The sequence below is a fragment of the Paramisgurnus dabryanus genome, chromosome 3 (assembly GCF_030506205.2).
Source record: "Paramisgurnus dabryanus chromosome 3, PD_genome_1.1, whole genome shotgun sequence".
Taxonomy (NCBI): domain Eukaryota; kingdom Metazoa; phylum Chordata; class Actinopteri; order Cypriniformes; family Cobitidae; genus Paramisgurnus; species Paramisgurnus dabryanus.
Window position 1 is genome coordinate 47,776,977 of NC_133339.1, and position 13,459 is coordinate 47,790,435.

Sequence of the window (13,459 nt, forward strand, 5' to 3'; positions counted from 1 at the left end):
GCTGAGTGTCAAATTTTTGAGAAATACCTCTGTAAAGCGGACCGTGCCTGTCATGCTGTCCCTTTGTCATATTAAAAAGAATCTGACAAAATTTGCCCATGTTGTTCATTATTGTACAAAATGTTCTTCACAAATTCAGTGCCATTTAAGTTATCTGATTGCCCTACGCTTTGTATTTCTGTTTATTTTTGCTTTGTTGTGTTATTTCTGCCCTTTCAGTGATTGGCATGTCAATGTTTGCAGTTTTGAAGCCTCTTTTCCACAGCCTTTCAACCCATGATTCCTCAGTAGCCATGTTTCCATCCACATGTTTTTATCCGAATTAAGTGATATCGAATGAAAAATGCCTTATGGAAACAGTAAAATTCGATTGAATTTCATGAATATCGACTCAAAAGAAATACGTTCGATCTCATCGGATTTTATCTTGATCGATATGTGGCTTATGCGATAAACGCTGATGGAAACGTTATTTGCCGAATAAATAATGATTTGCGATTAAGGTTTAGGTCATTTTATGGTTGCAACCCACACACAAAACAAAGAAGAAAAAGTTTTAGGTCCGCTCTGGTGGCACACATGGCGTGTGTCAACAAAGTCATATGTAAGTGCACACACGACGAGACGAGATTCATTTAAAATTTAATTTACCAGAGAAAATAACGGCTATTTTAGAGCTGAAGATCTTTGCCCGAACCCGATGGGTTCGGTCGGATTCGGGCTTCATTTCTAACATTTTCAACGGGCTCGTGCTCCGCCTTTGCACGGTAAATGAGCGGTCAAGTTCAATCCTGCTGAATGCCCTATCAGTAAGCGCAGGACCACGCTGAAGCCATTTACAGTGGATTTAATAATTTCCTCAACAAAAATGTAGCCTAATCATGGTGAGTAAAGGTTTTTTAATGTTTAACTAAATACATAATTTAGACAGAGGATATAGACTAATGTTGGCATGCCGAAGCAAATCCCACGGAACCTTTATCTTAATTTCGTTATTCTCAAATAACCATCTTATTCAGAATGTATTATCTTAATTTAATTCGTTAAGAAATTATTGTTTTTATTGGCATGTTGGCCTATTTATAATTTATTGCATATGCCTATTAAGAACGAGATGTTAGTTACAGAATACAGATGACTTATTTTTTTTCTTTGTTTCAACTTCCAAGTGACGTGTAGCCCAGTTAGTCATTAATATATAATGTTAAAACATTTGTAAATTACTCATTCTTGATAAAAGCTGTTTGCGTGCGCACATTTAAATAATATCTGGCTGTAAACGGGTTCGGGCTTTTAAAAAGCTTTCAATCTAAATGTGCTTTCGGGTTCGGGCTGCATTCTGTCGGGCTCCGGTTATTTCAGGCCTAACTTTTAAGGCACGATTACAGCTCTATTTTAGATAGCAAAAATCTAAGAAATGCCATAATTTATTAGGAACTCGCAAAGGAAATGTCCAACAATGGTTATGACAAGACGTGGGACGTCCTCCGGAGTAAATGTAAGGTGCTCAAACAGCGATATGTGTTTAAAAAAAGAGAGTTATCTCGCAACGGTGCCAGAGGGAAAATAAAAGCAAATTCGACCTTGATGAGATGGGTCCTCGGCCAAAGAACCCTCGTAGTTTCATTGGCTTCCAATATTAACAGCTCAGGAAAGATATTTGTCGTTCTCATTTACGTTAAGCATTGATCCGGACTATAATTTCACGTTAATGCCTCCGTTGTCGTCGGGCATTTACATGCATCTGCATAATCATAGCAATTTGATGTTAACGTCATTTTCTTATTATTATAGCTTGATATGTCGCTATCAGCTCAGCTGGCACATAAGCACTTATAACTTGTATGGCGCAACCCATTTTGTCTAGCAAAACTTTGTTCGCAAATGTTTGCTTAAATATTGTGCGATTCAGTGTGAAAATAAATGGAAACACCTTCAAATGTCTCAAATCAATTCGATATACCAATTTGATCGCAAAACAGCATGTGACGTCATTACGTACAGGTTTTTATTCGCTTTAAAGCCGTTGGATGGAAACACACTTTCACCCGCTTTATTCGCATACGTTTTTTTCCGGACTTCAGATAATTCGATTGACAAGTGGATGGAAACTTGGCTAGTGGCGCGTGCGGTTAGTGCTGTGCTTTGAGAACCTGAGTTCATGGGTTCAAATCCCATGTGCAGTGGTTTTTTGTCTTAACTTTTTTCTCACTTAAGTTTTGTGATTTTCATACTATACATTGTATTTCAGTTATTTGTGCTCTCTGTTGTCATTTCTACACTTTTGGTAATTGCTGGATATCAATGTTTATAGCTGTAAAGCTGTATTCTATAGCTTGGACACACCAACTCAGTGGTTTAATCGTTTACTCAGTGGCGCATGTGGTTAGTGCTGCGCTTTGGGAACATGAGGTCATGGGTTCAAATCCCAGCTCTTACTTTCACTTATTGAGATTTCCTTTTGTGTTCCCTTTAACACGTTCTTCTCGACCTGTCTGGTTTTCCACACGTGTTATATTTTTGAAATCTTTTCTGTTGTTGCTCCGCACTGCAGTGGTTCTGCTCTGCATTTGCTTTGCTTCGGGTTCGAGCTCTGTATTGCACGCTTTCTGCGCTTTGCGCATTTGCTGCGTCGTGTGGTTTTTGCTGTGCTTTGGGTGCTCATTGCGCTGAAGGTGCTTGACCCCGCAATTGCTGCTTGCAGCTATATTTAGGGGTCAAGCACCGAAGGTGCTGAGACACCTATTGGAATTGTACTTTTTTCTTCTTCTTAGCCATTGGTGTCTATGGCAGCCCTATGAACCGTATGTAGGAAAATGATGAAATTTGGCACAGTTGTAGTGGTGGTCATAAATAGTCATGTGGCCAAAAATGGGGTCTCTAGCAGTAACTCTATAGCGCCACCATCATCTCAAAAATTCAATGTTCAAATGGTTATAACTCATGATCCATTTGCTCTATGAAAATTCTACTTAGTGCACGTGATTGCTCTCCTCATGCTTATTGTTTTTAATACCTTACAGTAAGACTCCACCCATTACAGTAGCGGCCATTTTGAAATGTACAGTATTTCGTTTTTTCGCTACTCCTCCTTCAAATTTGGTTCAATTCTTATGAGATTTGGCACATGTGATCTTTGGAGTGAGCCGCATAGAAATGACTGAACAGAATTTTGATATTTTTCTTTATTTAAAAGTAATTAATGCGTGAACTTAACGAGATTGACGCAAAATTGGTTCTGAAGCTGTATCTCGGTCATTCTTTGATCAATCGAGATGAAATTTGGTACGCTTCATGTCGACCATGGACTGGGGGTCCATGCAAAATTTGGTGACAGCGCCACCTATGGGTCATGAGATAGTAAAAAAGGCTATTTTTGCGCATAACTTCTGAATCGTTTGTCAGAAAATTATGATATTGGTGTCTACGGATTCCTTACCTCATGCCGCATCTGTCGATGTGTATTATGCCGGGTTTGACCGAACCGCCTGTCCGCCATTTTGAAATTTGTCATAAATTGTTATAACTTTTGAAGTATTGGATATATTGGCGCAAAAATCGGTAGGAAGCTTTGGCATGATGTCCTGATTGTATCTGGGAAGTCAGAATACAGCGCCACCTAGGGGTTATAAACTATAACAGTTCTTATAGAACTGCTCATAACTTCTGAATACTTTGTCGGATATTAATTTTCTTTGTGAAATTGTATTCACTGGTTTATGCCGATTGCAACGATACCTCGTTTGTCATTTTCCATCATTCTGTTCATGTGTTATTGTAAGGCATATGGTAAATGATTTTTTCGCTACTCCTTTTACAAATTTTGTTTATTTTATGCCAGGTTCTGCTCGTATAATGTTTGGAGCAATCCGCACAGAAATGACTGAACAGATTTTTCTTGCACCTAGGAATTTTTTTGAGAAAAACCTCTGTAAAGTTGATCGTCCCTGTGATGTTGTCTATTTGTCATAGTTAATTACTTTATATTACATTTTATAGCGTTACTCTACGGAATGTTCTTCTTGTCTTCAATCTCACTTGAGCTTTTTGATTCTCATATACATTGTATTTCTGTGATTTCTGCTCTGCGGTGTCATTTCTACATCTTTGGTGATTGGCATATGTCAATGCTTGCATTTCTGTAATCTCTTTCCTGCTGCCCCTTGAGCTGTGTCTGCTGAGTGGCGCATCCACTAAGTCGTATGCATAGAGATCCTGAGTTCATGGGTTCGAATCCCACCTGAGGCAGGTGTTAATTTCTTCTATTAAAGTTTTGTTCTTTCCCACCTATTCTTCTTGACCTGTCTGTAGTTCACATATATTCTATTTTTGCCATGTTTTCTGTTGCTGCTCTGCACTGCGGTGGTTCTGCTCTGTCATTGCAACGCTTTGGGTACTTGCTGCGCTTTGTGTTCTTGATGCACCTTGGGTGGTCAGTGAGCATTGGGTGATTGATACCTTCTATGTTGCTTGCTGTGCTTTGGGTGCTCATTGCGCTAAAGGTGCTTGGCCCCGAATCGCTGCTTGCAGCTATATTTAGGGGTCAAGCACCGAAGGTGCTGAGACACCTATTGTAATTAGGGGTCAAGCACCGAAGGTGCTGAGACACCTATTGCAATTGTTAGTATTATTATTATTAGGGGTCAAGCACCGAAGGTGCTGAGACACCTATTGTAATTGTTAGTATTATTATTATTATTATTCTGCTTCTTCTTCTTCTTCTTAGCCATAGGCGTCTATGGCAGCCCTATGAACCGTACATATGAAAATGATGAAATTTGGCACAGTTGTAGTGGTGGTCTTAAAAAGTCATGTGACCAAAAATGGGGTCTCTAGTACTAACTCTATAGCGCCACCAGCAGTTCAAAAATTCAATGTTCAAAGGGTTATAACTTCTGATCCGCTTGATCTATGAAAATTCTACTTAGTACACGTGATTGCTCTCCTCATGCTTGTTGATTTTAATACCTTACAGTAAAACTCCACCCATTACAGTAGCGGCCATTTTGAAATGTACAGTATTCCATTTTTTCGCTACTCCTCCTTCAAATGTTGTTCAATTCTTATGAGATTTGGCACAGATGATCTTTGGAGTAAGCCGCATAGAAATGACTGAACAGAATTTTGATATTTATCTTTGTTCAAAAGTAATAAATGCGCAAACTTAACAAGGTTGACGCAAAAATGGTTCTGAAGCTGTAGCTCAGTCATTCTTTGATCAATTGAAATGAAATTTGGTACACTAAATGTGGACCATGAACTTGGGGTCCATGCCAAATTTGGTGACAGCGCCACCTATGGGTCATGAGATAATAAAATAGGCTATTTTTGCCCATAACTTCTGAACTGTTTGTCAGAAAATTATGATCTTGATGTCTATGGATTGCTTACCTCATGCCGCATCTGTCGATGTGTATTATGCCGGGTTTGACCGAACCGCCTGTCCGCCATTTTGAAATTTCACATAATTTGTTATATTTTTTGAACTATTGGACATATCCGCGCAAAAATTAGTAAGGAGCTTCGACATGATGTCCTGAAGGTACCTGGGAAGTCAAATACAGCGCCACCTAGGGGTTATAAACTATAACAGTTCTCATGGAACTGCTTGTAACTTCTGAATACTTTGTCTGATATTAATTTCTTTGTGAAATTGTATTCACTGGTTTATGCCGATTGCAACGATGCCTCGTTTGTCATTTTCCAACATTCTGTTCATGTGTTATTGTAAAGCATATGGTAGATTATTTTTTCGCTACTCCTTTTACAAATGTTGTTTATTTTATGCCAGGTACTGCTCGTATAATGTTTGGAGCAATCCGCACAGAAATGACCGAACAGATTTTTGATATTCTGTTCTCTTTCTTAGAAATACCACTCCAAAGTTGACCGTGCCTGTGACGTTGTCTATTTGTCATAGTAAATTAATGTGACTGTATATTACATTGTATAGCATTACTATACAGAATGATGTTCTTGTCTTCAATCTCATTTGAGCTTTTTGATTCCCATATACATTGTATTTCTGATAGTTCTGCTCTGCACTGTCAGTTCTGCATCTGTGTTGATTGGCACACGTCAATCCTTGAAGCACCTAAGCTGTTTTTTGCTGCCCTTTGAGCTGTGTTAGCTGAGTTGCGCATCTGGTTAACCACATGCCATGAGATTCTGAGGTCATGGGTTCAAACCCCATGTGCAGTGATATTTTGTCTTAACTTTTTTCTCACTTAAGTTTTGTGATTTTCATACAATACATTGTATTTCAGTTATTTGTGCTCTCTGTTGTTATTTCTGCACGTTTGGTAATTGCTGGATATCAATGTTTACAGCTCTAAATCTCTATTCTATAGCTTGGACACACCAACTCAGTGGTTTAATCGTTTACTCAGTGGCGCATGCGGTTAGTGCGTTGCTTTGGGAACCTGAGGTCATGGGTTCGAATCCCAGCTCTTACTTTCACTTATTGAGATTTCCTTTTGTGTTCCCTTTAACACGTTCTTCTCGACCTGTCTGGTTTTCCACACGTGTTATATTTTTGCCATCTTTACTGTTGTTGCTCCGCACTGCAGTGGTTCTGCTCTGCATTTGCTTTGCTTCGGGTTTGGGCTCTGTATTGCGCGCTTTCTGCGCTTTGCGCATTTTCTGCGTCGTGTGGTTTTTGCTGTGCTTTGGGTGCTCATTGCGCTGAAGCTGCTTGACCCCGCGTTGCTGCTTGCAGCTATATTGGTCATTGTTTCTGTTAGTAAATTTTTCTTCTTCCCCAATGGGAGTCTATGGCAGCCCTATGAAGCGTATGTAGGAAAATGATGAAATTTGGCATAGTTGTAGTGGTGGTCATAAATAGTCATGTGGCCAAAAATGGGGTCTCTAGCAGTAACTCTATAGCGCCACCATTATCTCAAAAATTCAATATTCAAATGGTTATAACTCATGATCCATTAGATCTATGAAAATTCTACTTAGTGCATGTGATTGCTCTCATCCCGCTTATTGAATTTGATACTTTACATTAAGACTCTACCCATTACAATAGCGGCCATTTTGAAATGTACAGTATTTCGTTTTTTCGCTACTCCTCCTTCAAATGTGGTTCAATTCTTATGAGATTTGGCACAGGTGATCTTTGGAGTCAGCCGCATAGAAATGACTGAACAGAATTTTGATATTTTTTTTTATTCGAAAGTTATTAATGCGTGAACTTAACGAGATTGACGGAAAAATGGTTCTGAAGCTGTAGCTCAGTCATTCTTTGATCAATCGAGATGAAATTTGGTACACTTCATGTCGACCATGAACTGTGGGTCCATGCCAAATTTGGTGACAGCGCCACCTATGGGTCATGAGATATGAAAAAAGGCTATTTTTGCCCATATCTACTGAATCGTTTGTCAGAAAATTATGATCGTGGTGTCTACGGATTCCTTGGCTCATGCCGCATCTGTCGATATGTATTATGCCGGCTTTGACCGAATCGCCTGTCCGCCATTTTGAAATTTGTGATAATTTGCTATAACTTTTGAAGTATCGGATATATCGGGGCAAAAATCGGTAGGGAGCTTCGGCATGATGTCCTGAGAAAATCAGAGAATAGCGCCACCTAGGGGTTATAAACTATAACAGTTCTTATAGAACTGCTTATAACTTCTGAATTCTTTGTATGGCATGTAAGCTCTTTTCTGCTGCTCATTGAGCTATGTCTACTGAGTGGCACATCTGTCTAAGTCGTATGCATAGAGATCCTGAGTTCATGGGTTTGAATCCAGCCCGAGCCAGGTGTTAGTTTCTTTTATTAAAGTTTTGTTCTTTCCCACCTATTCTTCTTGACCTGTCTGTAGTTCATATATGTTCTATTTTTGCCATGTTTTCTGTTGCTGCTCTGCACTGCGGTGGTTCTGCTCTGTCATTGCAACGCTTTGGGTACTTGCTGCGCTTTGTGTTCTTGATGCACCTTGGGTGGTCAGTGAGCATTGGGTTATTGATACCTTCTATGTTGCTTGCTGTGCTTTGGGTGCTCATTGCGCTAAAGGTGCTTGGCCCCGAATCGCTGCTTGCAGCTATATTTATTCTTACTCTTGTCCAATGGGAGTCTATGGCAGCCCTATGAACCGTAAGTAGTAGAGTGATGAAATTTGGCACAGTTGTAGTGGTGGTCCTAAAAAGTCATGTGACCAAAAATGGGGTCTCTAGCAGTAACTCTATAGCGCCACCAGCAGTGCAAAAATTCAATGTTCAAACTGTTATAATTGGTGAACCATTTGATCTATGAAAATTCTACTTAGTACACGTGATTGCTCTCATCCCACTTATTGAATTTGATACTTTACAGTAAGACTCCACCCATTACAGTAGCGGCCATTTTGAAATGTACAGTATTTCGTTTTTTCGCTACTCCTCCTTCAAATTTGGTTCAATTCTTATGAGATTTGGCACATGTGATCTTTGGAGTGAGCCGCATAGAAATGACTGAACAGAATTTTGATATTTTTCTTTATTTAAAAGTAATTCATGCGTGAACTTAACGAGATTGACGCAAAATTGGTTCTGAAGCTGTATCTCGGTCATTCTTTGATCAATCGAGATGAAATTTGGTACGCTTCATGTCGACCATGAAATGGGGGTCCATGCCAAATTTGGTGACAGCGCCACCTATGGGTCATGAGATAGTAAAAAAGGCTATTTTTGCGCATAACTTCTGAATCGTTTGTCAGAAAATTATGATCTTGGTGTCTACGGATTCCTTACCTCATGCCGCATCTGTCGATGTGTATTATGCCGGGTTTGACCGAACCGCCTGTCCGCCATTTTGAAATTTGTCATAAATTGTTATAACTTTTGAAGTATTGGATATATTGGCGCAAAAATCGGTAGTAAGCTTTGGCATGATGTCCTGATTGTATCTGGGAAGTCAGAATACAGCGCCACCTAGGGGTTATAAACTATAACAGTTCTTATAGAACTGCTCATAACTTCTGAATACTTTGTCGGATATTAATTTTCTTTGTGAAATTGTATTCACTGGTTTATGCCGATTGCAACGATACCTCGTTTGTCATTTTCCATCATTCTGTTCATGTGTTATTGTAAGGCATATGGTAAATGATTTTTTCGCTACTCCTTTTACAAATTTTGTTTATTTTATGCCAGGTTCTGCTCGTATAATGTTTGGAGCAATCCGCACAGAAATGACTGAACAGATTTTTCTTGCACCTAGGAATTTTTTGAGAAAAACCTCTGTAAAGTTGATCGTCCCTGTGATGTTGTCTATTTGTCATAGTTAATTACTTTATATTACATTTTATAGCGTTACTCTACGGAATGTTCTTCTTGTCTTCAATCTCACTTGAGCTTTTTGATTCTCATATACATTGTATTTCTGTGATTTCTGCTCTGCGGTGTCATTTCTACATCTTTGGTGATTGGCATATGTCAATGCTTGCATTTCTGTAATCTCTTTCCTGCTGCCCCTTGAGCTGTGTCTGCTGAGTGGCGCATCCACTAAGTCGTATGCATAGAGATCCTGAGTTCATGGGTTCGAATCCCACCTGAGGCAGGTGTTAATTTCTTCTATTAAAGTTTTGTTCTTTCCCACCTATTCTTCTTGACCTGTCTGTAGTTCACATCTGTTCTATTTTTGCCATGTTTTCTGTTGCTGCTCTGCACTGCGGTGGTTCTGCTCTGTCATTGCAACGCTTTGGGTACTTGCTGCGCTTTGTGTTCTTGATGCACCTTGGGTGGTCAGTGAGCATTGGGTGATTGATACCTTCTATGTTGCTTGCTGTGCTTTGGGTGCTCATTGCGCTAAAGGTGCTTGGCCCCGAATCGCTGCTTGCAGCTATATTTGTTAGTATTATTATTATTATTATTATTATTCTGCTTCTTCTTCTTCTTAGCCATAGGTGTCTATGGCAGCCCTATGAACCGTACATAGGAAAATGATGAAATTTGGCACAGTTGTAGTGGTGGTCTTAAAAAGTCATGTGACCAAAAATGGGGTCTCTAGTACTAACTCTATAGCGCCACCAGCAGTGCAAAAATTCAATGTTCAAAGGGTTATAACTTCTGATCCGCTTGATCTATGAAAATTCTACTTAGTACACGTGATTGCTCTCCTCATGCTTGTTGCTTTTAATACCTTACAGTAAAACTCCACCCATTACAGTAGCGGCCATTTTGAAATGTACAGTATTCCATTTTTTCGCTACTCCTCCTTCAAATGTTGTTAAATTCTTATGAGATTTGGCACAGATGATCTTTGGAGTAAGCCGCATAGAAATGACTGAACAGAATTTTGATATTTATCTTTGTTCAAAAGTAATAAATGCGCAAACTTAACGAGGTTGACGCAAAAATGGTTCTGAAGCTGTAGCTCAGTCATTCTTTGATCAATTGAAATGACATTTGGTACACTTCATGTGGACCATGAACTTGGGGTCCATGCCAAATTTGGTGACAGCGCCACCTATGGGTCATGAGATAATAAAATAGGCTATTTTTGCCCATAACTTCTGAACTGTTTGTCAGAAAATAATGATCTTGATGTCTATGGATTGCTTACCTCATGCCGCATCTGTCGATGTGTATTATGCCGGGTTTGACCACACACATCTGTCCGACATTTTGAAATTTGTCATAAATTGTTATATCTTTTGAACTATTGGACATATCCGTGCAAAAATCAGTAGGGAGATTCAGCATGATGTCTTGAAGGTACCTTGGAAGTCAGAGTATAGCGCCACCTAGGGGTTATAAACTATAACAGTTCTTATGGAACTGCTTATAACTTCTGAATACTTTGTCTGATATTAATTTCTTTGTGAAATTGTATTCACTGGTTTATGCCGATTGCAACGATACCTCGTTTGTCATTTTCCAACATTCTGTTCATGTGTTATTGTAAAGCATATGGTAGATGATTTTTTCGCTACTCTTTTTACAAATTTTGTTTATTTTATGCCAGGTACTGCTCGTATAATGTTTGGAGCAATCCGCACAGAAATGACTGAACAGATTTTTGATATTCTGTTTTCTTTTTCTTAGAAATACCACTCCAAAGTTGACCGTGCCTGTGACGTTGTCTATTTGTCATAGTAAATTAATGTGACTGTATATTACATTGTATAGCATTACTATACAGAATGATCTTCTTGTCTTCAATCTCACTTGAGCTTTTTGATTCTCATATACATTGTATTTCTGTTAGTTCTGCTCTGCACTGTCAGTTCTGCATCTGTGTTGATTGGCATATGTCAATCCTTGCAGCACCTAAGCTGTTTTTTGCTGCCCTTTGAGCTGTGTTAACTGAGTTGCGCATCTGGTTAACCACATGCCATGAGATTCTGAGGTCATGGGTTTGAATCCCATGGGCTGTGATATTCTGTCTTAACTTTTTTCTCACTTAAGTTTTGTGATTTTCATACTATACATTGTATTTCAGTTATTTGTGCTCTCTGTTATCATTTCTGCACGTTTGGTAATTGCTGGATATCAATGTTTACAGCTCTAAATCTCTATTCTATAGCTTGGACACAACAACTCAGTGGTTTAATCGTTTACTCAGTGGCGCATGCGGTAACTGCTGTGCTTTGGGAACCTGAGTTCATGGGTTCGAATCCCATGTGCAGTGGTTTTTGTTTTAACTTTTTTCTCACTTAAGTTTTGTGATTTTCATACTATACATTGTATTTCAGTTATTTGTGCTCTCTGTTGTCATTTCTGCACGTTTGGTAAATGCTGGATATCAATGTTTACAGTTCTAAATCTCTATTCTATAGCTTGGACACACCAACTCAGTGGTTTAATCGTTTACTCAGTGGCGCATGCGGTTAGTGCCTTGCTTTGGGAACCTGAGGTCATGGGTTCGAATCCCAGCTCTTACTTTCACTTATTGAGATTTCCTTTTGTGTTCCCTTTAACATGTTCTTCTCGACCTGTCTGGTTTTCCACACGTGTTATATTTTTGCCATCTTTACTGTTGTTGCTCCGCACTGCAGTGGTTCTGCTCTGCATTTGCTTTGCTTCGGGTTCGGGCTCTGTATTGCGCGCTTTCTGCGCTTTGCGCATTTGCTGCGTCGTGTGGTTTTTGCTGTGCTTTGGGTGCTCATTGCGCTGAAGGTGCTTGACCCCGCAATTGCTGCTTGCAGCTATATTTAGGGGCCAAGCACCGAAGGTGCTGAGGCACCTATTGGAACTGTCAGTATTATTATTCTTCATCTTCCCCAATGGGAGTCTATGGCAGCCCTATGAACCGTACGTAGGAAAATGATGAAATTTGGCACAGTTGTAGTGGTGGTCTTAAAAAGTCATGTGACCAAAAATGGGGTCTCTAGTACTAACTCTATAGCGCCACCAGCAGTTCAAAAATTCAATGTTCAAAGGGTTATAACTTCTGATCCGCTTGATCTATGAAAATTCTACTTAGTACACGTGATTGCTCTCCTCATGCTTGTTGATTTTAATACCTTACAGTAAAACTCCACCCATTACAGTAGCGGCCATTTTGAAATGTACAGTATTCCATTTTTTCGCTACTCCTCCTTCAAATGTTGTTCAATTTTTATGAGATTTGGCACAGATGATCTTTGGAGTAAGCCGCATAGAAATGACTGAACAGAATTTTGATATTTATCTTTGTTCAAAAGTAATAAATGCGCAAACTTAACGAGGTTGACGCAAAAATGGTTCTGAAGCTGTAGCTCAGTCATTCTTTGATCAATTGAAATGAAATTTGGTACACTTCATGTGGACCATGAACTTGGGGTCCATGCCAAATTTGGTGACAGCGCCACCTATGGGTCATGAGATAATAAAATAGGCTATTTTTGCCCATAACTTCTGAACTGTTTGTCAGAAAATTATGATCTTGATGTCTATGGATTGCTTACCTCATGCCGCATCTGTCGATGTGTATTATGCCGGGTTTGACCAAACCGCCTGTCCGCCATTTTGAAATTTCACATAATTTGTTATATTTTTTGAACTATTGGACATATCCGCGCAAAAATTAGTAAGGAGCTTCGACATGATGTCCTGAAGGTACCTGGGAAGTCAGAGTACAGCGCCACCTAGGGGTTATAAACTATAACAGTTCTCATGGAACTGCTTATAACTTCTGAATACTTTGTCTGATATTAATTTCTTTGTGAAATTGTATTCACTGGTTTATGCCGATTGCAACGATGCCTCGTTTGTCATTTTCCAACATTCTGTTCATGTGTTATTGTAAAGCATATGGTAGATTATTTTTTCGCTACTCCTTTTGCAAATGTTGTTTATTTTATGCCAGGTACTGCTCGTATAATGTTTGGAGCAATCCGCACAGAAATGACCGAACAGATTTTTGATATTCTGTTCTCTTTCTTAGAAATACCACTCCAAAGTTGACCGTGCCTGTGACGTTGTCTATTTGTCATAGTAAATTAATGTGACTGTATATTACATTGTATAGCATTACTATACAGAA

The 13,459-nt window shown here is 39.2% G+C and overlaps 1 protein-coding gene across 2 annotated transcripts in view; it reads left to right on the plus strand.

Annotated features, from left to right (window-relative positions):
• LOC135750358 (alpha-1,6-mannosylglycoprotein 6-beta-N-acetylglucosaminyltransferase B) overlaps positions 1–13,459 on the plus strand; it is a 310,954-nt gene that overhangs the window by 133,345 nt on the left and 164,150 nt on the right. The gene's annotated exons all lie outside the window — the stretch shown is intronic.